Source organism: Oncorhynchus masou, chromosome 12 (genome assembly GCF_036934945.1).
Source record: "Oncorhynchus masou masou isolate Uvic2021 chromosome 12, UVic_Omas_1.1, whole genome shotgun sequence".
Lineage (NCBI taxonomy): Eukaryota > Metazoa > Chordata > Actinopteri > Salmoniformes > Salmonidae > Oncorhynchus > Oncorhynchus masou.
The window spans coordinates 87,432,250-87,457,738 of record NC_088223.1 but is presented as its reverse complement, the minus strand read 5'-3'; the positions used below and the strand labels follow the sequence as shown (position 1 = coordinate 87,457,738).

General features: G+C 45.0%; 2 pseudogenes; both read left to right on the top strand.

Annotated features, from left to right (window-relative positions):
- The first annotated feature begins 4,457 nt into the window (after positions 1-4,457).
- Positions 4,458-16,458, top strand: LOC135549415 (clathrin interactor 1-like; annotated as a pseudogene).
- A 5,825-nt stretch (positions 16,459-22,283) lies between these two features.
- Positions 22,284-24,720, top strand: LOC135549414 (transcription factor SOX-30-like; annotated as a pseudogene).
- Positions 24,721-25,489: the final 769 nt, after the last annotated feature.

Sequence of the window (25,489 nt, the reverse complement as noted above, 5' to 3'; positions counted from 1 at the left end):
GACTCTATAAGGTGTCGAAAGCTTTCCACAGGGGATGCTGGTCCATGTTGACTCTAATGCTTCCCACAGTTGTGTGAAGTTGGCTGGATGTTCTTTGAGCGGTGGATCATTCTTGATACACAAGGAAAACTGTTGAGCACGAAAAGCCCAGCAGCATTACAGTTCTTGACACAAACCAGTGCGCCTGGCACAAACTACTTAACACCCTATGAATGGCACACTTACACAATCCACGTCTCAAGACATCCTTCTTTAACCCGGCTCCTCCCCTTCATCTATCTGATGGAAGTGGATTTAAGTGACATCATTAAGGGATCCTAGTTTTCACCTGGATTCAGCTGGTCAGTCTGTCATGGAAGGAGCAGGTGTCCTTCATGTTTTGTACATACAGAGTGTGTGTGTAATCAAGAGTTTGAATTAGTTTTTGGGCGGGAAGGGCTTATCTAACATTACATTTTGTATATGGTTGAAAGCATATACATTCTACTTTCTTGGTGTTTCTACCAACACCAGATAAATACTTCAAAAAACATGTTAAGTGTGTTACTGTGTCCCTTTTCTACTTTCATGTTGTCATGTCTCTGTTTTCAAACATGCCAGAAGAAAGTTCAGGAATTACCTCACATTGACCATACTTCATGCCGGGACTCAGAACAGGAATGGCAAAATATGTAAATATATTTTTGGTATGCAAAAACAAGTATTATTGTGCTATTAAAGATGTATTGGAAAGTATGGGCTTGAAAGACAAAAGTCCCCCAAGTCATTAAATTCCTCTGTTACATTTTTTGTGTTTTCATGTAACATTTATATCTCAAACCTACAGTCTGTTACTAGTGTATGTCTGAATCAAGGTTAATATTATGAGTTAACGACAAAGCTGGTGACCACAAGCAGCAGCAGCTTCTGTTCTGCTTCCCAGATGGCACCGTAAAGGAGGTAACTGATTTGGTAACTGGGTTCCATTTGGGCACTATGAAGGTAACTGGGTTCCATTTGGGCACTATGAAGGTAACTGGGTTCCATTTGGGCACTATGAAGGTAACTGGTTCAATTTGGGCACTATGAAGGTAACTGGGTTCCATTTGGGCACTATGAAGGTAACTGGGTTCCATTTGGGCACTATGAAGGTAACTGGGTTCCATTTGGGCACTATGAAGGTAACTGGGTTCCATTTGGGCACTATGAAGGTAACTGGGTTCCATTTGGGCACTATGAAGAAGGTTCCTGGGTTCCATTTGGGCACTATGAAGGTAACTGGGTTCCATTTGGGCACTATGAAGGTAACTGGGTTCCATTTGGGCACTATGAAGGTAACTGGGTTCCATTTGGGCACTATGAAGGTAACTGGGTTCCATTTGGGCACTATAACTGGGTTCCATTTGAAGGTAACTGGTTCCATTTGGGCACTATGAAGGTAACTGGGTTCCATTTGGGCACTATGAAGGTAACTGGTTCCATTTGGGCACTATGAAGGTAACTGGGTTCCATTTGGGCACTATGAAGGTAACTGGGTTCCATTTGGGCACTATGAAGGTAACTGGTTCCATTTGGGCACTATGAAGGTAACTGGTTCCATTTGGGCACTATGAAGGTAACTGGGTTCCATTTGGGCACTATGAAGGTAACTGGGTTCCATTTGGGCACTATGAAGGTAACTGGGTTCCATTTGGGCACTATGAAGGTAACTGGGTTCCATTTGGGCACTATGAAGGTAACTGGGTTCCATTTAACTGGGCCATTTGGGCACTATGAAGGTAACTGGTTCCATTTGGGCACTATGAAGGTAACTGGGTTCCCATTTGGGCACTATGAAGGTAACTGGGTTCCATTTGGGCACTATGAAGGTAACTGGTTCCATTTGGGCACTATGAAGTAACTGGGTTCCATTTGGGCACTATGAAGGTAACTGGGTTCCATTTGGGCACTATGAAGGTAACTGGGTTCCATTTGGGCACTATGAAGGTAACTGGGTTCCATTTGGGCACTATGAAGGTAACTGGGTTCCATTTGGGCACTATGAAGGTAACTGGTTCCATTTGGGCACTATGAAGGTAACTGGTTCATTTGGGCACTATGAAGGTAACTGGGTTCCATTTGGGCACTATGAAGGTAACTGGTTCCATTTGGGCACTATGAAGGTAACTGGGTTCCATTTGGGCACTATGAAGGTAACACTATGTTCCATTTGGGCACTATGAAGGTAACTGGGTTCCATTTGGGCACTATGAAGGTAACTGGGTTCCATTTGGGCACTATGAAGGTAACTGAAGGTAACCATTTGGGCACTATGAAGGTAACTATGGGTAACTGGTTCCATTTGGGCACTATGAAGGTAACTGGTTCCATTTGGGCACTATGAAGGTAACTGGGTTCCATTTGGGCACTATGAAGGTAACTGGGTTCCATTTGGGCACTATGAAGGTAACTGGGTTCCATTTGGGCACTATGAAGGTAACTGGGTTCCATTTGGGCACTATGAAGGTAACTGGGTTCCATTTGGGCACTATGAAGGTAACTGGGTTCCATTTGGGCACTATGAAGGTAACTGGGTTCCATTTGGGCACTATGAAGGTAACTGGGTTCCATTTGGGTTCCATTTGGCACTATGAAGGTAACTGGGTTCCATTTGGGCACTATGAAGGTAACTGGGTTCCATTTGGGCACTATGAAGGTAACTGGGTTCCATTTGGGTACTATGAAGGTAACTGGGTTCCATTTGGGCAGTATATGCAAATTGCCATCATACAAATTGAGGCAGCAGACTTTGTGAAAATTAATATTTGTGTAATTCTCAAATATTTTGGCCACAACTGTACATACAGTTAGGTTGGAGTCATTAAAACTTGTTTTTTCACTCCACAAATGTCTTGTTAACAAACTATAGTTTTGGCAAGTCGGTTAGAAGATCTACTTTGTGCATGACACAAGTCATTTTTCCAACAATTGTTTACAGACATATTATTTCACTTGTATCACAATTCCAGTGGGTCAAACGTTAAAATACACTAAGTTGACTATGCCTTTAAACAGCTTGGAAAATTACAGAAAATTATGAAGCTTCTGATAGGCTAATTGACGTCATTTGAGTCAATTGGAGGTGTACATGTGGATGTATTTCATGGACTACCTTCAAACTCAGTGCCTCTTTGCTTGACATCATGGGAAAATCAAAAGAAATCATCCAAGACCTCAGAAATAAAATTGTAGACCTCCACAAGTCTGGTTCAACCTTGGGAATAATTTCCAAATGCCTGAAGGTACCATGTTCATCTGTACAAACAATAGTACGCAAGTATAAACACCATGGGACCACACAGCCATCATACTGTTCAGGAAGGAGATGCCTTCTGTCTCCTAGAGATGAATGTACTTTGGTGCGAAAAGTGCAAATCAATCCCAGAACAACAGCAAAGGACCTTGTGAAGATGCTGGAGGAAACGGGTACAAAAGTATCTATATCCACAGTAAAACGAGTCCTATATCGACATAATCTTAAAGGCCGCTCAGCAATGAAGAAGCCACTGCTCCAAAACTGCCATAAAAAAAGCAGACTACAGTTTGCAACTGCACATGGAGACGAAGATCGTACTTTTTGGAGAAATGTCCTCTGGTCTGATAAAACAAAAATATAACTGTTTGGCCATAATGACCATCGTTATGTTTGGAGGAAAAGGGGGAGGCTTGCAAGCCGAAGAACACCATCCCAACCGTGAAGTATGGGGGTGGCAGCATTTCACTACACTCGCATTAGCATCTGCTAACCATGTGTATGTGACCAATAACATCTGCTAACCATGTGTATGTGATGTTTGATGTTGTGAGGGTGCTTTGCTGCAGGAGGGACTGGTGCACTTCACAAAATAGATGGCATCATGAGGCAGGAAAATGATGTGGATATATTGAAGCAACATCTCAAGATATCAGTCAGGAAGTTAAAGCTTGGTCGCAAATGGGTCCAAAGGGACAATGACCCCAATACTTCCAAAGTTGTGGCAAATGGCTTAAAGACAACAAGTTCAAGGTATTGGAGTGGCCATCACAAATCCCTGACCTCAATCCTATAGAATATTTGTGGGCAGAACTTAAAAAGCGTGTGCGAGCCAGGAGGCCTACAAACCTGACTCGGTTACACCAGCTCTGTCAGGAGGAATGGGCCAAAATTCACCCAACTTATTGTGGGAAGCTTGTGGAAGGCTACCTGAAACATTTGACCCCGGTTAAACAATTTCAAGGCAATGCTACCAAATACTAATTGAGTGTATGTAAACTTCTGACCCACTGGGAATGCGACAAAAAAAAAAAAATTATTGTGCAGAACTTTTATTTTAAATTATTTTCTGTTTTGAGCTTAAAGGGATGCTCATTGACAAACCTAATGGCAACATCAACAGTCACTTTGCTTGTACAGTGTAATTTTCATCAAAGATACATTTTTGGTCCCAAATTGGATGCAAATGAAGTCTGTGGTTGAACCAGAGAGTGAAGGAGGTGGGACAGCAAGGCATGAAACTGATTTATTAGTAACAAGATTGGGATAATGAAAGCATGTGTTTTAGGGGAATTCTGATTGGGTTTTTTTTCACTTCAAAAGCCCTGGCACCTTTTGGCTGAGGTGTCAGGGATACCAGTTTACAGGATGCCCAGTGTGCCTTGACAGGGTGGGTATCCTGGTATCTGTTCAGGCAGAGAGCAGAGAGTCACCTGTATCTGTTCAGGCAGAGAGCAGAGGAGAGTTCTTCCTGAACATGTTGGCAGTGCTAACACACTGAAAACACCGGCAGCGAGGAGTAGTTTATTATTTTACACTAGCTAGTCATACCGAAACCTCTGCCAGCTGCTGGTTTTGTCATCTTGCACTTACTGCCTTCATTTCCCATGATGTTATGCAGGAGATGGCAATCTTTACATGAGAATAAATCATTAGAATGCTCTTCCTGTGGCCACTGCTATGTTCTCTATTCTTTAAACAAGGTCACTGCAGTACAGTAGACACATCATTTGGACAGATTATTATTATTCGTTTTCATTATCACTACTACTTGGAATAACGTCTCTGATCTCTCAAACAACAGAGTAGAGAAGTGACTTTGCTGTGGGCACTGGGAAGAGGACACTGGGGCCTGACTTGAACATGAGAGTGCTGATTGAAGTTGTCAGAAGAGAGGCTTTCAAAAGAGGAAGGGAGACTGCAGAGAGTTGGAGCACCTTTGCAGATGTTTGTCTTGAAAATAAATCTCCAAGCGTGTGTGTGTGTGTTTAAGGACGTGACCGTATTCTAATGAGTCCTGCGTTGTTCTGCAGAGCTCTTGAAGTGTGTCAGTGAAGCTGGGGAACAGATGTCCCCTGGGATTCCTCCCCTGAGCCGCCAGCAACACAAGTAAGGGCCTCCACTTACTTCTCCCTGTTGGGCTATTCTATTGCATAGAGTTTTGGCACACAATACAAAGAACAGGAACTATATATAACCCTTTAAATATATCATTGCAGTTGTGGATCCTTTCACCTTTATGAAATGCAGACAGTATTTTGCATAATTACAGACAGATGATGAATATTTTTGTAGGGAGGATTGTGTAACATGCAGGGTTAGAGCACAACTTATTGTCAGATTTGAAACCAGCCCAGTTCGATACCCATGTTCACCTCAGCCAATTTGTCTTCACTATTCCACCATAGTGGAGGTTTAACTACCTTATACCCTGTGAATTAAGAATGCTTTTGACTGCGTACTGATGTTGGCTATCCTATCACTGAAGGCAAGTTTGAGGGAGGTAGTTGTTGAATTAACACCACGAGATGGACCAGAATTCCACGAGATGGACCAGAATTCCACGAGATGCACCAGAATAGTCTTGTTGCAGGTCTCCGTCTGCAGTCTCAGAAGGCTTCAGAATATCGCTCCCTCTATGCCTTCCTCTATTCCCCACAGGCCTCTTCCTCCTCATCACTGATCTTTTGATTAGAGCGATTTTCAATCCAGGGCAAATCATGTCTTCTCACATCTTCATCAGTGAGAATTCTGATCATGTTTGTACGAGAAAAATCTCAACACCCTCACTATGTAACAGAACATATCTTCCCCATATCTGTTTTTGATTCGCTGCTTTCTGATCTGCTATTCTGATATCTAATCGTCGGGCGAGTCCCTTGGCATTTCATTAGGATTCGGTTGGAGAAACAACTGATTGAAAGGCTTTGTTTTCATGCGCCATTGACTTCTCCCTTTGATTCCTGATATCTTTGATTTGCTGCTGTGATTTCCCACTTCATTAGTCAAACCAGAGTTCCCATTTGTCAATTAATGATGTGGCGGGGGGGGGATTATTTTTGTCGCACTGGATCAAAATAACACACATAGAGATGTTCTCGCTCTGTTTCAGCAGACACACTGTAGCTGTGCAGTGCTTGTGTTGTCAATGGGCCCATCCATTTTCAATGCAGAATAACCAATTATCTGTTGCACATCTTAATTGGCATTCCAGATAGAAGCAGTGCATTCCCACAACGTCTCTCATTATGTTAGTGAAGTGAGGCTCACTCCAGCGTAGCTACAAAACATGTTAATGGTACCAAACCACACTTGATTTTTTAGCATAAACCTGTAAACCTGTTTCCCCCCTCTCTGCCCCTCTCCTCCCCTCAGCGGGGGAATGTTTGACACCGAGCCCAAGGAAGTGGGATGAGGACTGGGACAAGAGCAAAGGAGCCTTCTCCTTCAGTGAGAAGCTGGGAGAAATCAGCGACAAGATCGGCAGCACCATCGACGACACTATCAACAAGTTCCGCAAGAATGAGAGGATGACTCGCCCGACAGAATCAGGTATTCCTGAGTGTGTTTAAGTGCAAAAGGCCAAAAACGAAAATGGAGATGTAATGCTGAACATTTCCCCCAAACACGGTCCCTGAGACCCCAGGGGGTGCACATTTTGGTTTTTGCCCAAAAACTACACAGCTGATTCAAATGATCAACTCATCAGGCTTTGATTGTCTGAATCAGCTGAGTAGTGCTCGCACAAAAAAACTAAACGTGGACCCCCTGGGGTCCCCGGGACCGAGTTTGGGAAACGCTGGCTTAAGGCAATAAATCTATTTAATGATAGTGCATTTCTTTCATGTGTGTGTTGTTGTTCCCTTTCTCCCCCCAGTGACAACGAGGAGGACAGGGTATCGCAGAACGGCCGGCCAGTGTCGGGGTCAGGTAAGCTGTCGGAGTTCAGAGACGAGGAGGAGACTGTTACGACCACGAGCATCCAGATCAGCCATGCAACGGAGACCACCACCACACGCAAACGTGGCAGCATCCGCTCCAAGACCGTGGACCTAGGGGCCGCTGCTCACTACACAGGGGACAGGGGCAGGCTGGACGCAGACGACAGAAAGGTACCTCTGACCTCCCTGTGTCTCACTCTGACCTCCCTGTGTCTCACTCTGACCTCCCTGTGTCTCACTCTGACCTCCCTGTGTCTCACTCTGACCTCCCTGTGTCTCACTCTGACCTCCCTGTGTCTCACTCTGACCTCCCTGTGTCTCACTCTGACCTCCCTGTGTCTCACTCTGACCTCCCTGTGTCTCACTCTGACCTCCCGGTGTCTCACTCTGACCCTCCCGGTGTCTCACTCTGACCTCCCTGTGTCTCACTCTTCCCTGTGTCTCACTCTGACCTCTGACCTCCCTGTGTCTCACTCTGTGTCTCACTCTCCCCTGTGTGTCTCACTCTGACCTCTGACCTCCCTGTGACAAACTCTGACCTCCCTGTGTCATTCTGGCCTCCCTGTATCTCATTCTGGCCTCCCTGTATCTCCTCTGACCCCTGACCTCCCTGTATCTCACTCTGACCTAGTGGTCCTGCATGTCAATGTAGGCCAATAGGCTGTGGAGACTCAACAGAACCTTCTTTTGAAGCCTATAGAGACACTGTTGAGTTGTCTGCGGAATCTATTTTAATCTTTGAGTTTTTCTAGAGACTGAAACACAAGATGGTTATCTCCCGTGGGACAGAAGAAAGCTGTGTTTCATCTCTTCTGACTGTCTAATGACATGATAGAAATGGATGGCAGCAGGACCAGAGAACAGGAGGAGCTCCTGGGCTGCCTCATTCAAACTGTTTCTAGACTAATGCTGCTCTCTTGTGGCAGCTTTAGGAAGTGTAGCACCATTTGTTATTCCAACTCAAATTAAAAGTGAACAGCTTGTGTGTGTGTGTCCTTATCTCATTCTCTGTGCCCTCTTCAGACGTCTGCTAGCCAGTCCTCAAGCAGTGGCCTTGCAGACCTTCTTATGGTGGACGCTGAGTCCAGTCAGACTGCACCAGCAGGTGAGACCTATCACTCACTCATCTAATGAGCCAGTCAGCCACAGTGCTAGACACATTGAGAAGAGGTCGCTATATATAAAGTGATAGCACTCTAAAGTAAGGTGGCTTAAAGCCATAGAGATGTAGCTCCTCCAGAATCACCACAGACAAGAGGGGAGGGAGCAGGCAGCCCAAGATGTCAGACCAGTGTTCCAGGCAGCGTAGGGAGAGGAGAGGAGAGGAGAGGCAGCCTAAGATGTCAGACCAGTGTTCCAGGCAGCGTAGGGAGAGGAGAGGAGAGGAGATGCAGCCTAAGATGTCAGACCAGTGTTCCAGGCAGCGTAGGGAGAAAACGGGAGGGGAGGGAAGAAGAGTACAGAAGGGGAGTAGATGAGAGGGAGGAAGAGCATGGCATGGCCAGCTGTCTGAGACTGAGCCAGTGTTTGCTGGGGAGTGAATGCTGCATGTTCACACACACAGAGAGCTGCTGCGGTCCCTCGTGACGTTGCCTTCTCCATCCAAAAGAGCTCGGGCTTGTCTCTCACGCTCAGCTATATACTGGGAGAGAGGGAGGGGAGGCGACATCCTCATCTCCTCCACTGATACTGTTCTCACTGTGTGTGTGTGTGTGCGTGTGTGCGTGCGTGCGTGCGCACCATCCAGGTGGAAGTTCAGACCTCATCTGTGATTTTGCTGACTTCTCCTCCCCAGCTGCCTCAGCCAGTCTCCATTCATCAGCCGGTACGTCTCAGTGCTTCCCCTCTCCATAGTCTGAACACTATCCCTCTCCATCATCTGAACACTATCCCTCCATAGTCTGAACACTATCCCTCCATCATCTGAACACTATCCCTCTCCATCATCTGAACACTATCCCTCCATCGTCTGAACACTATCCCTCTCCATCATCTGAACACTATCCCTCCATCGTCTGAACACTATCCCTCTCCATCATCTGAACACTATCCCTCTCCATCATCTGAACACTATCCCTCCATCGTCTGAACACTATCCCTCCATCATCTGAACACTATCCCTCTCCATTGTCTGAACACTATCCCTCCATCGTCTGAACACTATCCCTCCATAGTCTGAACACTATCCCTCCATTGTCTGAACACTATCCCTCTCCATCATCTGAACACTATCCCTCTCCATCATCTGAACACTATCCCTCTCCATCATCTGAACACTATCCCTCCATTGTCTGAACACTATCCCTCTCCATCATCTGAACACTATCCCTCTCCATCATCTGAACACTATCCCTCCATTGTCTGAACACTATCCCTCTCCATCATCTGAACACTATCCCTCTCCATCATCTGAACACTATCCCTCCATTGTCTGAACACTATCCCTCTCCATCATCTGAACACTATCCCTCTCCATCATCTGAACACTATCCCTCCATTGTCTGAACACTATCCCTCTCCATCGTCTGAACACTATCCCTCTCCATCGTCTGAACACTATCCCTCCATCGTCTGAACACTATCCCTCTCCATCATCTGAACACTATCCCTCTCCATCATCTGAACACTATCCCTCTCCATCGTCTGAACACTATCCCTCTCCATCGTCTGAACACTATCCCTCTCCATCGTCTGAACACTATCCCTCTCCATCATCTGAACACTATCCCTCTCCATCGTCTGAACACTATCCCTCTCCATCGTCTGAACACTATCCCTCTCCATCATCTGAACACTATCCCTCTCCATCGTCTGAACACTATCCCTCCCATCGTCTGAACACTATCCCTCTCCATCTGAACACTCCCTCTCCATCGAACACTATCCCTCTCCATCGTCTGAACACTATCCCTCTCCATCGTCTGAACACTATCCCTCTCCATCATCTGAACACACTCTGCTGTCTGTATTACAGCTTCAATCTGAGGCAGGCCACTTCCCGATAACTCCAGCAGAAAACCTTTTCATAAACCTGGTAGCAGCTTGTGAGGCGAAAACTGAAGAGGTGAACAGCCATGCCACAGAGGTGTTTAGGGGGAGTCCCCTCTCCTGTCCCCCTCCGGTCCCCCTCCTGTCCCTCTCCGTGACATCTCCGTGACATCTCCTGCCCAGGGGTTTGTGGTTGCAGCCTACATGATGTCCTGTGGAAGTGAAGGTGGTGTAATATTGATGTGTCTGGGATGAGACCAGATGGAGCCCTACATGCTGAGACACACGTCGGCTCTCGTTTCACACAGCTCATGTCCCCCAGCCTCCACCCTCTGCTCTGCAGTAGCCTGTGGTCGCGTGCAGTACCCTGTGGTCCCGTGCAGTAGCCTGTGGTCCCGTGCAGTAGCCTGTGGTCCCGTGCAGTAGCCTGTGGTCCCGTGCAGTAGCCTGTGGTCCCGTGCAGTAGCCTGTGGTCCCGTGCAAGACCCTGTGGTCCTAGCCTGTGGTCCCGTGCAGTAGCCTGTGGTCCCGTGCAGTAGCCTGTGGTAGCGTGCAGTAGCCTGTGGTCCCGTGCAAGACCCTGTGGTCTCGTGCAGTACTCTGTGGTCCCGTGCAGTACCCTGTGGTCCCGTGCAGTACCCTGTGGTCCCGTGCAGTAGCCTGTGGTCCCGTGCAGTAGCCTGTGGTCCCGTGCAGTAGCCTGTGGTCCCGTGCAGTAGCCTGTGGTCCCGTGCAGTAGCCTGTGGTCCCGTGCAGTACCCTGTGGTCCCGTGCAGTAGCCTGTGGTCCCGTGCAGTAGCCTGTGGTCCCGTGCAGTAGCCTGTGGTCCCGTGCAGTAGCCTGTGGTCCCGTGCAGTAGCCTGTGGTCCCGTGCAGTAGCCTGTGGTCCCGTGCAGTAGCCTGTGGTCCCGTGCAGTAGCCTGTGGTCCCGTGCAGTAGCCTGTGGTCCCGTGCAGTAGCCTGTGGTCCTGTGCAGTACCCTGTGGTCCCGTGCAGTAGCCTGTGGTCCCGTGCAGTAGCCTGTGGTCCCGTGCAGTAGCCTGTGGTCCTGAGTGATGAGTGATCCCACTGGGCTGTGTGTGCTGGTACTCCCCTTGGGGCGATCTCTGTTACCTCCACTGTTCACCTGTTGCCTGACAGGGTGAAAGAAGTCCCTCTTACAGAAGAACAGGACATGCCTCATGCCTTGTTCATTTCTCTCCAACGTTTTGCAAATGCTGAATACTGTGGATAATGAAATCTTCACTCTTCACTCCTTAGGGTCAGGGTCCAGTGGGAAAGGTGAGTTTGGGGATTGGAATGCGTTCTCCAGTCCGCCGGCCCCCACCCCACCCTCAGCTGACTTATTTGACCTGATTGGCTCCAATCACACCTCCCTCACCGCCTCCCAAAGCATGACCTTCTCCATGTGTGGTACCCAGAGTGTGGGTGTCGCCAACACCAACCTGCCCATCTCCAGATCACAGGTACAGGTGGCTCACAGGACTCCTCCTCACTACATGAACCATTGTTATAGATGGAAGTGCCTCATTATCATGGAAGAGGTCTACGTTGTGAATATAAAGGATGTACTTTTGTATATATATAGTGTATGTGGATCCACAGTGGATTCTGCTATTTCAGCCACACCCGTTGCTGACAGGTGTATAAAACCGAGCACACAGCCATGCAAACTCCACATATTAACATTAGCAGTAGAATGGCCTTACTGAAGAGCTCAGTGATTTTCAACGTGACGGTGCCACCTTTCAGTTCGCCAAATGTCTGTCCGGCTAGAGCTATCCCGGTCAACTGTAAGTACTAGAGGTCGACCGATTAATGGGAATGGACGATTAATTAGGGACGATTTCAAGTTTTTATAGCAATTCGTCATTTTGGATGCCGATTTTGCCGATATTTTAAAAAATATATATATATATTTTTTTTACACCTTTTATTTAACCTTTATTTAACTAGGCAAGTCAGTTAAGAACACATTCTTATTTTCAATGACGGCCTAGGAACAGTGGGTTAACTGCCTTGTTCAGGGGCAGAATGACAGATTTGTACCTTGTCAGCTCAGGAATCTTGCAACCTTACGGTTAACTAGTCCAACGCTCTAACCACCTGCCTCACGAGGAGCCCGCCTGTTACGTGAATGCAGTAAGAAGCCAATGTTAGTTGCTAGCTAGCATTAAACTTATCTTATAAAAATCAATCAATCATAATCACTAGTTATAACTACACATGGTTGATGATATTACTAGTTTATCTAGCGTGTCCTATGTTGCATATAATCGATGCGGTGCGCATTCGCGAAAAAGGACTGTCGTTGCTCCAACGTGTACCTAATCATAAACACCAATGCCTTTCTTAAAATCAATACACAGAAGTATATATTTTTAAACCTGCATATTTAGCTAAAAGAAATCCAGGTTAGCAGGCAATATTAACCAGGTGAAATTGTGTCACTTCTCTTGCGTTCATTGCACGCAGGGTCAGGGTATATGCAACAGTTTGGGCCGCCTGGCTCATTGCGAACTAATTTGCCAGAATTTTACGTAATTATGACATAACATTGAAGGTTGTGTAATGTAACAAGAATATTTAGACTGATGGATGCCACCGTTAGATAAAATACGGAACGGTTCCATATTTCGCTGAAAGAATAAACGTCTTGTTTTCGAGATGATAGTGATGATAGTGGTGTAACGATGTGATGGCTAGCTAGTTAGCAGGGTGCGCGCTAAATAGCGTTTCAAACGTCACTCGCTCTGAGACTTGGAGTAGTTGTTCCCCTTGCTCTGCATGGGTAACGCTGCTTCGAGAGTGGCTATTGTCGTTGTGTTCCTGGTTCAAGCCCAGGTAGGAGCGAGGAGAGGTACGGAAGCTATACTGTTACATTGGCAATACTAAAGTGCCTATAAGAACATCCAATAGTCAAAGGTATATGAAATACAAATGGTATAGAGAGAAATAGTCCTATAATAACTACAACCTAAATCTTCTTACCTGGGAATATTGAAGTCTCATGTTAAAAGGAACCACCAGCTTTCATATGTACTCATGTTCTGAGCAAGGAACTTAAACGTTAGCTTTCTTACATGACACATATTGCACTTTTACTTTCTTCTCCAACACTTTGTTTTTGCATTATTTAAACCAAATTTAACATGTTTCAATATTTATTTGAGGCTAAATTGATTTTATTGATGTATTATATTAAGTTAAAATAAGTGTTCCTTCAGTATTGTTGTAATTGTCATTATTACGAATACATTTTTTTTTAAATCGTCCGATATAATCGGTATCTGCTTTTTTTGCCCTCCAATAACCAGTATCGGTATCCGCGTTGAAATATCATAATCGGTCGACCTCCAGTAAGTACTGTTATTGTTAAGTGTAAATGTCTAGGAGCAACAACGGCTCAGCCGTGAATTGGTAGGCCACACAAGGTCATAGAACAGGACCACCTGTCCTCGGTTGTAACACTACTGAGTTCCAAACTGCCTCTGGAAGCAACGTCAGCACAAGAACTGTTCGTCGGGTGCTTCATGAAATGGGTTTTTATGGCCGAGCAGCTGCACACAAGCCTAAGATCAACATGCGCAATGCCAAGTGTCGACTGGTGGTGTAAAGCCCGCCGCCATTGGACTCTGGAGCAGTGGAAACGCATTCTCTGGAGTGATCAATCACGCTTCTGGCAGTCCGATGGTCAAATCTGGGATTGGCGGATGCCAGAAGAATACTACCTACCCCAATGCATAGTTCCAACTGTAAAGTTTGGTGGAGGAGGAATAATGTTCTGGGGCTGTTTTTCCTAGTTCCGGCTAGTCCCCATAGTTCCAGTGAAGGAAAATCCAAAGCATACGACAGCATACGATTCTGTGCTTCCAACTTTGTGGCAACAGTTTGGGGGAGACAATTTCCTGTTCCTGTTCCAGCATGACAATGCCCCCTTGCACAAAGCAAGGTCCATACAGAAATGTTTTTTTCAAGATTAGTGTGGAAGAACTTCACTGGCCTGTACAGTACCCTGACCTCAACCCCATCAAACACCTTTGGTATGAATTGGAATGCCAACTGCGAGCCAGGCCTAATCTCTTAACATCAGTGCCGACCTCACTAATGCTCTTGTGGCTGAATGGAAGCAAGTCCCCGCAGCAATGTTCCATCGTCTAGTGGAAAGCCTTCCCAGAAGACTGGAGGCTGTTATAGCAGCAACGTTCCATCGTCTAGTGGAAAGCCTTCCCAGAAGAGTGGAGGCTGTTATAGCAGCAACGGGGGGGACCAACTCCATATTAATGCCCATGATTTTGGAATGAGATGTTGGACTAGCAGTTGTCCACATACTTTTGGTCATGGTAGTGTAGCATCTACGGGCTTTCATATTTTCATGTAGTGTGATTTGTAAGATAGATGATTGTGATAACCTGGCCTGTGTTTTTGTGTTGTCTCTTCTTTGGGTTGTTGTAGAACTTTGGACCAATGCAAGGGGACTTATTGCCCCAGCACATGGAGCTCCAGAAGCCCTGCCTCCCCCCCACATGGTCAGACCCCAGTGTCAACATCAGCCTGGACTTCCTGTCTCCTGGTATGCAGATGACCACCTGCAAGCCCAGCCTCAACAACATGTTACAGCAAGGTCTGTTATTAACTCACTGTCATCACGTATTTCTCTGTGTTGACCGTCAACTGGGGCGGCAGGGTAGCCTAGTGGTTAGAGCGTTGGACTAGTAACCGGAAGGTTGCAAGTTCAAACCCTTGAGCTGACAAGGTACAAATCTGTCGTTCTGCCCCTGAACCTGTAGTTAACCCACTATTCCCTGGGAGGCCGTCATTGAAAATAAGAATTTGTTCTTAACTGACTTGCCTAGTTAAATAAAGGTAAAAAAAACAACAACTTGTAATGTCAATTTCTATGTGTCCTTGCAAGAAGGTCTAACTGACAGTAATATCACCATATTTGTCATTTCAGATCCCCTGCTTTCAGGAGTCCAGCCGCCCATCAACCTGACTCAGAGGTTTGGAGGCCTGAATCTGAACATCCAGGCCACACCCATCAGACTTTCCACCAACCCCATGATGCCCGCCAGTGCCATGGGCCTAGGCATGCCTCCCACCATGGCAACGGGTACCATGGGGATGGGCGCCATGCGAATGGGAGGAGTACCTGTCAATCAGGGAATTATGGGAGTGAACATGGTTATGGGCCTGCCGGGCACCCTGGTTATGTCAGGGATGGGCAACCCTGCCATGGTGCAACCCAGACAAGATGCCTTCGCGAACTTCGGCAACTTTGGGAAATGAGAGAGCTGAAGGATTTGTGTGGAAGAGTTTTGTTCAGAACACACCATTATGAACGGAAAGCTGCATACGCGGACTACTTGAGAAATATCTAATGGTGTTTCCCTTCAATCCCTTCTCTTTATATACACGGAGTGGACAAAACATTAGGAACACCTTCCTAATATTGACTTGGGCTCCCTTCTGCCCTCAGAACTGCCTCAGTTCGTTGGGGCATGGACTCTATAAGGTGTCGAAAGCTTTCCACAGGGGATGCTGGTCCATGTTGACTCTAATGCTTCCCACAGTTGTGTGAAGTTGGCTGGATGTTCTTTGAGCGGTGGATCATTCTTGATACACAAGGAAAACTGTTGAGCACGAAAAGCCCAGCAGCATTACAGTTCTTGACACAAACCAGTGCGCCTGGCACAAACTACTTAACACCCTATGAATGGCACACTTACACAATCCACGTCTCAAGACATCCTTCTTTAACCCGGCTCCTCCCCTTCATCTATCTGATGGAAGTGGATTTAAGTGACATCATTAAGGGATCCTAGTTTTCACCTGGATTCAGCTGGTCAGTCTGTCATGGAAGGAGCAGGTGTCCTTCATGTTTTGTACATACAGAGTGTGTGTGTAATCAAGAGTTTGAATTAGTTTTTGGGCGGGAAGGGCTTATCTAACATTACATTTTGTATATGGTTGAAAGCATATACATTCTACTTTCTTGGTGTTTCTACCAACACCAGATAAATACTTCAAAAAACATGTTAAGTGTGTTACTGTGTCCCTTTTCTACTTTCATGTTGTCATGTCTCTGTTTTCAAACATGCCAGAAGAAAGTTCAGGAATTACCTCACATTGACCATACTTCATGCCGGGACTCAGAACAGGAATGGCAAAATATGTAAATATATTTTTGGTATGCAAAAACAAGTATTATTGTGCTATTAAAGATGTCTTGGAAAGTATGGGCTTGAAAGACAAAAGTCCCCCAAGTCATTAAATTCCTCTGTTACATTTTTTGTGTTTTCATGTAACATTTATATCTCAAACCTACAGTCTGTTACTAGTGTATGTCTGAATCAAGGTTAATATTATGAGTTAACGACAAAGCTGGTGACCACAAGCAGCAGCAGCTTCTGTTCTGCTTCCCAGATGGCACCGTAAAGGAGGTAACTGGGTTCCATTTGGGCACTATGAAGGTAACTGGGTTCCATTTGGGCACTATGAAGGTAACTGGGTTCCATTTGGGCACTATGAAGGTAACTGGTTCAATTTGGGCACTATGAAGGTAACTGGGTTCCATTTGGGCACTATGAAGGTAACTGGGTTCCATTTGGGCACTATGAAGGTAACTGGGTTCCATTTGGGCACTATGAAGGTAACTGGTTCAATTTGGGCACTATGAAGGTAACGGTTCCATTTGGGCACTATGAAGGTAACTGGGTACCATTTGGGCACTATGAAGGTAACTGGGTTCCATTTGGGCACTATGAAGGTAACTGGGTTCCATTTGGGCACTATGAAGGTAACTGGTTCCATTTGGGCACTATGAAGGTAACTGGTTCCATTTGGGCACTATGAAGGTAACTGGTTCCATTTGGGCACTATGAAGGTAACTGGGTTCCATTTGGGCACTATGAAGGTAACTGGGTTCCATTTGGGCACTATGAAGGTAACTGGGTTCCATTTGGGCACTATGAAGGTAACTGGTTCCATTTGGGCACTATGAAGGTAACTGGGTTCCATTTGGGCACTATGAAGGTAACTGGGTTCCATTTGGGCACTATGAAGGTAACTGGTTCCATTTGGGCACTATGAAGGTAACTGGGTTCCATTTGGGCACTATGAAGGTAACTGGGTTCCATTTGGGCACTATGAAGGTAACTGGGTTCCATTTGGGCACTATGAAGGTAACTGGGTTCCATTTGGGCACTATGAAGGTAACTGGGTTCCATTTGGGCACTATGAAGGTAACTGGGTTCCATTTGGGCACTATGAAGGTAACTGGTTCCATTTGGGCACTATGAAGGTAACTGGGTTCCATTTGGGCACTATGAAGGTAACTAGGTTCCATTTGGGCACTATGAAGGTAACTGGGTTCCATTTGGGCACTATGAAGGTAACTGGGTTCCATTTGGGCACTATGAAGGTAACTGGGTTCCATTTGGGCACTATGAAGGTAACTGGGTTCCATTTGGGCACTATGAAGGTAACTGGGTTCCATTTGGGCACTATGAAGGTAACTGGTTCCATTTGGGCACTATGAAGGTAACTGGGTTCCATTTGGGCACTATGAAGGTAACTGGTTCCATTTGGGCACTATGAAGGTAACTGGGTTCCATTTGGGCACTATGAAGGTAACTGGGTTCCATTTGGGTACTATGAAGGTAACTGGGTTCCATTTGGGCAGTATATGCAAATTGCCATCATACAAATTGAGGCAGCAGACTTTGTGAAAATTAATATTTGTGTAATTCTCAAATATTTTGGCCACAACTGTACATACAGTTAGGTTGGAGTCATTAAAACTTGTTTTTTCACTCCACAAATGTCTTGTTAACAAACTATAGTTTTGGCAAGTCGGTTAGAAGATCTACTTTGTGCATGACACAAGTCATTTTTCCAACAATTGTTTACAGACATATTATTTCACTTGTATCACAATTCCAGTGGGTCAAACGTTAAAATACACTAAGTTGACTATGCCTTTAAACAGCTTGGAAAATTACAGAAAATTATGAAGCTTCTGATAGGCTAATTGACATCATTTGAGTCAATTGGAGGTGTACATGTGGATGTATTTCATGGACTACCTTCAAACTCAGTGCCTCTTTGCTTGACATCATGGGAAAATCAAAAGAAATCATCCAAGACCTCAGAAATAAAATTGTAGACCTCCACAAGTCTGGTTCAACCTTGGGAATAATTTCCAAATGCCTGAAGGTACCATGTTCATCTGTACAAACAATAGTACGCAAGTATAAACACCATGGGACCACACAGCCATCATACTGTTCAGGAAGGAGATGCCTTCTGTCTCCTAGAGATGAACGTACTTTGGTGCGAAAAGTGCAAATCAATCCCAGAACAACAGCAAAGGACCTTGTGAAGATGCTGGAGGAAACGGGTACAAAAGTATCTATATCCACAGTAAAACGAGTCCTATATCGACATAATCTTAAAGGCCGCTCAGCAATGAAGAAGCCACTGCTCCAAAACTGCCATAAAAAAAGCAGACTACAGTTTGCAACTGCACATGGAGACGAAGATCGTACTTTTTGGAGAAATGTCCTCTGGTCTGATAAAACAAAAATATAACTGTTTGGCCATAATGACCATCGTTATGTTTGGAGGAAAAGGGGAGGCTTGCAAGCCGAAGAACACCATCCCAACCGTGAAGTATGGGGGTGGCAGCATTTCACTACACTCGCATTAGCATCTGCTAACCATGTGTATGTGACCAATAACATCTGCTAACCATGTGTATGTGATGTTTGATGTTGTGAGGGTGCTTTGCTGCAGGAGGGACTGGTGCACTTCACAAAATAGATGGCATCATGAGGCAGGAAAATGATGTGGATATATTGAAGCAACATCTCAAGATATCAGTCAGGAAGTTAAAGCTTGGTCGCAAATGGGTCCAAAGGGACAATGACCCCAATACTTCCAAAGTTGTGGCAAATGGCTTAAAGACAACAAGTTCAAGGTATTGGAGTGGCCATCACAAATCCCTGACCTCAATCCTATAGAATATTTGTGGGCAGAACTTAAAAAAGCGTGTGCGAGCCAGGAGGCCTACAAACCTGACTCGGTTACACCAGCTCTGTCAGGAGGAATGGGCCAAAATTCACCCAACTTATTGTGGGAAGCTTGTGGAAGGCTACCTGAAACATTTGACCCCGGTTAAACAATTTCAAGGCAATGCTACCAAATACTAATTGAGTGTATGTAAACTTCTGACCCACTGGGAATGCGACAAAAAAAAAAAAATTATTGTGCAGAACTTTTATTTTAAATTATTTTCTGTTTTGAGCTTAAAGGGATGCTCATTGACAAACCTAATGGCAACATCAACAGTCACTTTGCTTGTACAGTGTAATTTTCATCAAAGATACATTTTTGGTCCCAAATTGGATGCAAATGAAGTCTGTGGTTGAACCAGAGAGTGAAGGAGGTGGGACAGCAAGGCATGAAACTGATTTATTAGTAACAAGATTGGGATAATGAAAGCATGTGTTTTAGGGGAATTCTGATTGGGTTTTTTTTCACTTCAAAAGCCCTGGCACCTTTTGGCTGAGGTGTCAGGGATACCAGTTTACAGGATGCCCAGTGTGCCTTGACAGGGTGGGTATCCTGGTATCTGTTCAGGCAGAGAGCAGAGGAGAGTGTGTGCCTTGACAGGGTGGGTATCCTGGTATCTGTTCAGGCAGAGAGCAGAGGAGAGTCACCTGTACTCGTTCTTCCTGAACATGTTGGCAGTGCTAACACACTGAAAACACCGGCAGCGAGGAGTAGTTTATTATTTTACACTAGCTAGTCATACTGAAACCTCTGCCAGCTGCTGGTTTTGTCATCTTGCACTTACTGCCTTCATTTCCCATGATGTTATGCAGGAGATGGCAATCTTTACATGAGAATAAATCATTAGAATGCTCTTCCTGTGGCCACTGCTATGTTCTCTATTCTTTAAACAAGGTCACTGCAGTACAGTAGACACATCATTTGGACAGATTATTATTATTCGTTTTCATTATCACTACTACTTGGAATAACGTCTCTGATCTCTCAAACAACAGAGTAGAGAAGTGACTTTGCTGTGGGCACTGGGAAGAGGACACTGGGGCCTGACTTGAACATGAGAGTGCTGATTGAAGTTGTCAGAAGAGAGGCTTTCAAAAGAGGAAGGGAGACTGCAGAGAGTTGGAGCACCTTTGCAGATGTTTGTCTTGAAAATAAATCTCCAAGCGTGTGTGTGTGTGTTTAAGGACGTGACCGTATTCTAATGAGTCCTGCGTTGTTCTGCAGAGCTCTTGAAGTGTGTCAGTGAAGCTGGGGAACAGATGTCCCCTGGGATTCCTCCCTGAGCCGCCAGCAACACAAGTAAGGGCCTCCACTTACTTCTCCCTGTTGGGCTATTCTATTGCATAGAGTTTTGGCACACAATACAAAGAACAGGAACTATATATAACCCTTTAAATATATCATTGCAGTTGTGGATCCTTTCACCTTTATGAAATGCAGACAGTATTTTGCATAATTACAGACAGATGATGAATATTTTTGTAGGGAGGATTGTGTAACATGCAGGGTTAGAGCACAACTTATTGTCAGATTTGAAACCAGCCCAGTTCGATACCCATGTTCACCTCAGCCAATTTGTCTTCACTATTCCACCATAGTGGAGGTTTAACTGCCTTATACCCTGTGAATTAAGAATGCTTTTGACTGCGTACTGATGTTGGCTATCCTATCACTGAAGGCAAGTTTGAGGGAGGTAGTTGTTGAATTACACGAGATGGACCAGAATTCCACGAGATGGACCAGAATTCCACGAGATGCACCAGAATTCCACGAGAGCCCCTATTGAAAGCCCTCGGTCGAGGTAGAATACAAAGGTGCATTTTAGAAATGTGGTTGTACACTGATAGCTAATTAGCCCATCAACTAACTTTTATTTATTTATTGCTAATTTAGTTTAGCGGCCAGCTATCTAAACTTGTTATCATGGTTGAATTACTGTCTGGGGGGCCCCCATTGATTTTGTTAGTCAGTCTCACTCAGATATATTAAAAACTGGAAACATTTCCCTCCACCCTATGGCAAAATGTGTAAAATTGCAGGAAATCGTCTGTAAAACAGTTAATTTTCCTCTCCGTCCCATGGTAAATTAGTAGAATTGCATGAAATTAGTTATAAAATTGCTAAATATTCCCTGCACCCCATGGCAAAACTCTACACCCCCCCAACAAAGATGCCCATCCCTGAGATAGACAAAAAAATAGCTATAATATGTTTGGGGATAATGTGCACAGTAAAATGTAATCACAATCAAAAATGTAAAAAGAAACAATGGCATCTGAATGTTATTTACAATTCAGGAGCTTAATAATTCATGTTGACCATATGTATTTGATAATAAAAGTGATAAAAGATGGCATGCTCACTGCAATTTCCATTTTGCCTAATGTATTATTAGTCTAATGTCGCCATCTAGTGGCTATTCGTAGAACAGTGGCAGGTACTGCACACATTCTGTGGTTATAGGTCATACGGTCATTGTCATTTGTTTATGACAGTTTTATACAGGATTTAAGACGGGAGATTAATTAAACATTTTGTGATAATGGGAAACTAACCTTTGCCTTGTTTTGCTATGACAAAACTGCTTGTTTTGTCAACACTTTTTTGTTGTTGTATTTTTAAGGTGCATAAATCATTGAGACAAGTAAACTAGTTGCGTTCCTTTCAATGCCAAACAATTATTTATTTGTTTATGACAAATCCCACCCAATTGTTGTGGTTTTTAACAAATGCGACAACAATTTAAATCGTTCCCAAACATTCCATGACGATTTGTTTCGTAACAACCAACAATCAATCAGTAGTTTTTTGAGGGGTTTTCTCTCAAATTGAGCTAGTTTGCTAATATTTGCAACAATGGATAAGCATTCCAAGCGAAGAGCTCAAATTACATTCAAGAAAAGGGAACAAAGTAAACACAAAGATGACAGTAAGAAAAATGCCATGAGAGAGGGGATCCTGCATCATCAGCAGTGAAGCATGGAGGTGGTGGGGAACAGGACAGACCGATGGGTAGGCCTAAAGGCTGTGGAAGTTCTGGAAATAGTTACGCGGTTCCGGTCAGGCCTAAAGTTATTTCCAAAGCTGATAAATGTGGTGGTGGTGGTGGGTATCTAATGCCCACAAGTTCAACACACCTCAAGGAAGACATTCAAGGTCGACCAGTTACATTTGAAAAGGAGAGGGCATCATCAGCAGCAGCCAGTAAACAGAGTAAAGCCAAATCTGATCATCCCGTGAACTCTCAAGTGCAGGTCATCAAGGGGAAGATCCTCACACCTGCTCCAGGTCAGGCCAAGGTAAACGTTGTTTGAGAACCAACAACGCGTCGTCGAGGATGTCCTCCTGCAGCTCCCACTATAGACTTTTCCAAACCGATCCATGTTGTTTCATGGAAATGGGACGACCTTCACAGTATTGGATGGTAAAGCCATAACGCTCAGTAAAGTTCCACATCCACCAGCTGTTCATGTGAGTGTTCCACCACCTCCAGTAAAGGTGAACACCAGAGGGATGAATCTCACCATGTCAACATCAGACGCAGGTATGAATACGAGCTTACTTAAATTATACATACGGATGTTTTATACTTTACAGCGCATCATTTTCACCTATTGAGTTCATTCACAAACCAATAAACTATGTGAACATTTTCCTTCTAGAAAATCTGGAAGTAACATAGAGAATGGACAGAAATGGCTATATCAAGAGGCCTATGAATGTGTTCATGGTCTGGGCGAGAGGCCACAGGCCTGTCCAAGTCCAACCCAACAGCCAACAATGCAGACGTCAGTGTGCAGCTAGAAGCAGAGTGGAGCAAACTCACTGAGGAAGAGAAGAGGCCCTACTATGAGAAAGCATGTCAACATAGCCCAGGCTGTCTACTTACTCACACCATTCAAGTCCATTTAAACGTGTATAATTATTGTTTCATATATTTATCATATTTCTAAATTCATATAACTAAACCTTTACTTGCATCTCAATTGTGTATTCAAAATCTTCGCCCATAATCATCACAGGTTGGATCTATCAGCCCAGACCTAGAAAAAGAAAGTTCTACGCTTCTGTGATGTCCTTCACCCTTCAACCGTCCTGCTGCTCTGCAGGGACAAGTGTTCCTGGGGTGTAGTCTTGTCCCATGACCATGATGACAATGGTCCCCAATACTACCAGCTCCTCTGTTTCATACACAAGGGCTGTAGATAAAGCAATAGCTCACTGTCTGGCTATCCCTCACCAGACACACTTTCAGTTAGTGCACAAATATATAAAAACATAAACGTACAGATTTTAGTCTCTCCATACATCAAATACACAGACTACAAAAACACACTTTTATCAACATGACAAATCTAAAACTACAGTTCATGTTTTAATAGAGATGGATGGCATTATTTACAAAAAAAAAACATTTTATTTAACGAGGCAAGTCAGTTAATAACAAATTCTTATTTACAACGACGGCCTACCCCAGACGATGCTGGGCCAATTGCGCGCCGCCCTATGGGGCTCCCAATCACGGCCGGGTGTAATACAGCCTGGATTTGAACCAGAGACTATAGTCACACCTCTTGCACTGAGATGCAGTGCTTTAGACCACTGTGCCACTCAGGAGCCACAGTATCTGCTATAACAGTAAACTAATACATTGCAGTATGAAGCTTAATAGAGTAGTTGTTTTGGTTTGGTCTTCGCCCAGGCTCTAATGGGGTGGCAGTGTAGCCTAGTGTAGCCTAGTGGTTAGAGCGTTGGACTAGTAACCGGAAGGTTGAGAGTTCAAACCCCCGAGCTGACAAGGTACAAAATCTGTCGTTCTGCCCCTGAACAGGCAGTTAACCCACTGTTCCCATTGAAAATAAGAATTTGTTCTTAACTGACTTGCCTGGTTAAATAAAGGTAAAAAAAAAAAAATGTCAGCAGCAGCCTCTCAGAGTACCAGTCTCCATATTCTCCCAGAATACTGCCTGCCCACATCCCCGCCCAACAGCCACTACCTCTGGTGGTAAGCCTGGAGAACGCAAGCGTGAAGCCAGACACTCTGGCAGCAACCTTGAAGAAGCTCTTAAATCCAGGAAAATCAGCAGTCAACAGGCATACTACAATTCTGCCAGTGTGATTCCCTCTACAATCATGCCATCCAGCTCCAGATGTCTCCAAATACCACTCTCTAACCTGGTTTACCCAGACATGTATCTTCCATCTCCCATGCCACATCCGGTGGGCCTCTTCCCCACCCCTCGCTTCCCATTTGCTCCGCCCTACATCATGTCTGGACCCCAGTTTATCCACCAGGGTAAGCAATGCATGCTGTTTCATGTTGAATACATTTACATTACATTTACATTTAAGTCATTTAGCAGACGCTCTTATCCAGAGCGAATACCAATGAAGTACTACAGTATGCAAGTGTGCTGTTTGATGTTTTATAATTGTGCAGATTAGTGGTGAAAATTTAACTATGGTCATTTGAAACGCCATCATCCCGAGATTGTCTTTTTTTTCATATTATACCCTTACCCACACTCCCATACTCCCATACTCCCATCATCCCATCCTCCCATCCTCCCACACTCCCACACTCCCATACTCTCATCCTCCCATCCTCCCACACTCCCATACTCCCATACTCCCATACTCTCACACTCCCATACTCTCACACTCCCATACTCCCACACTCCCATACTCCCACACTCCCACACTCCCATACTCTCATACTCCCATACTCCCACACTCCCATACTCTCATCCTCCCACACTCTCACACTCCCATACTCCCACACTCCCACACTCCCATCCTCCCACACTCCCATACTCCCATACTCCCATACTCCCATACTCCCATACTCCTATCCAGGTCTCCAACCCCATGAGTTCTCAAACCCCATAATTAATCCTATGTCTACTCCGGACTACCCCTATGAGGACAACTACCATCAGCATGAGGGGGGGGGGGGCACAGAGATGTCAAGGGTAGACCCCCATTACCTCTGAGCTCCTGGGTGAGGTCCCACCACTGGATGTGCATGACCTGGAGAACGTCTTCACCAATTCTGCGCCAGAGAACCCTGCCAATGTCTAAGAGGTCCAAGTCACCGAGGACGAGGAAGAAGTACGCGTGATGAGAATTCTCTAGGGTCAAACCGAAGTGACATCCTTTAGTAAAATCCATGATAGAGACGATTTGTTGATTCAGTGAATCAGTACTTTGTGTT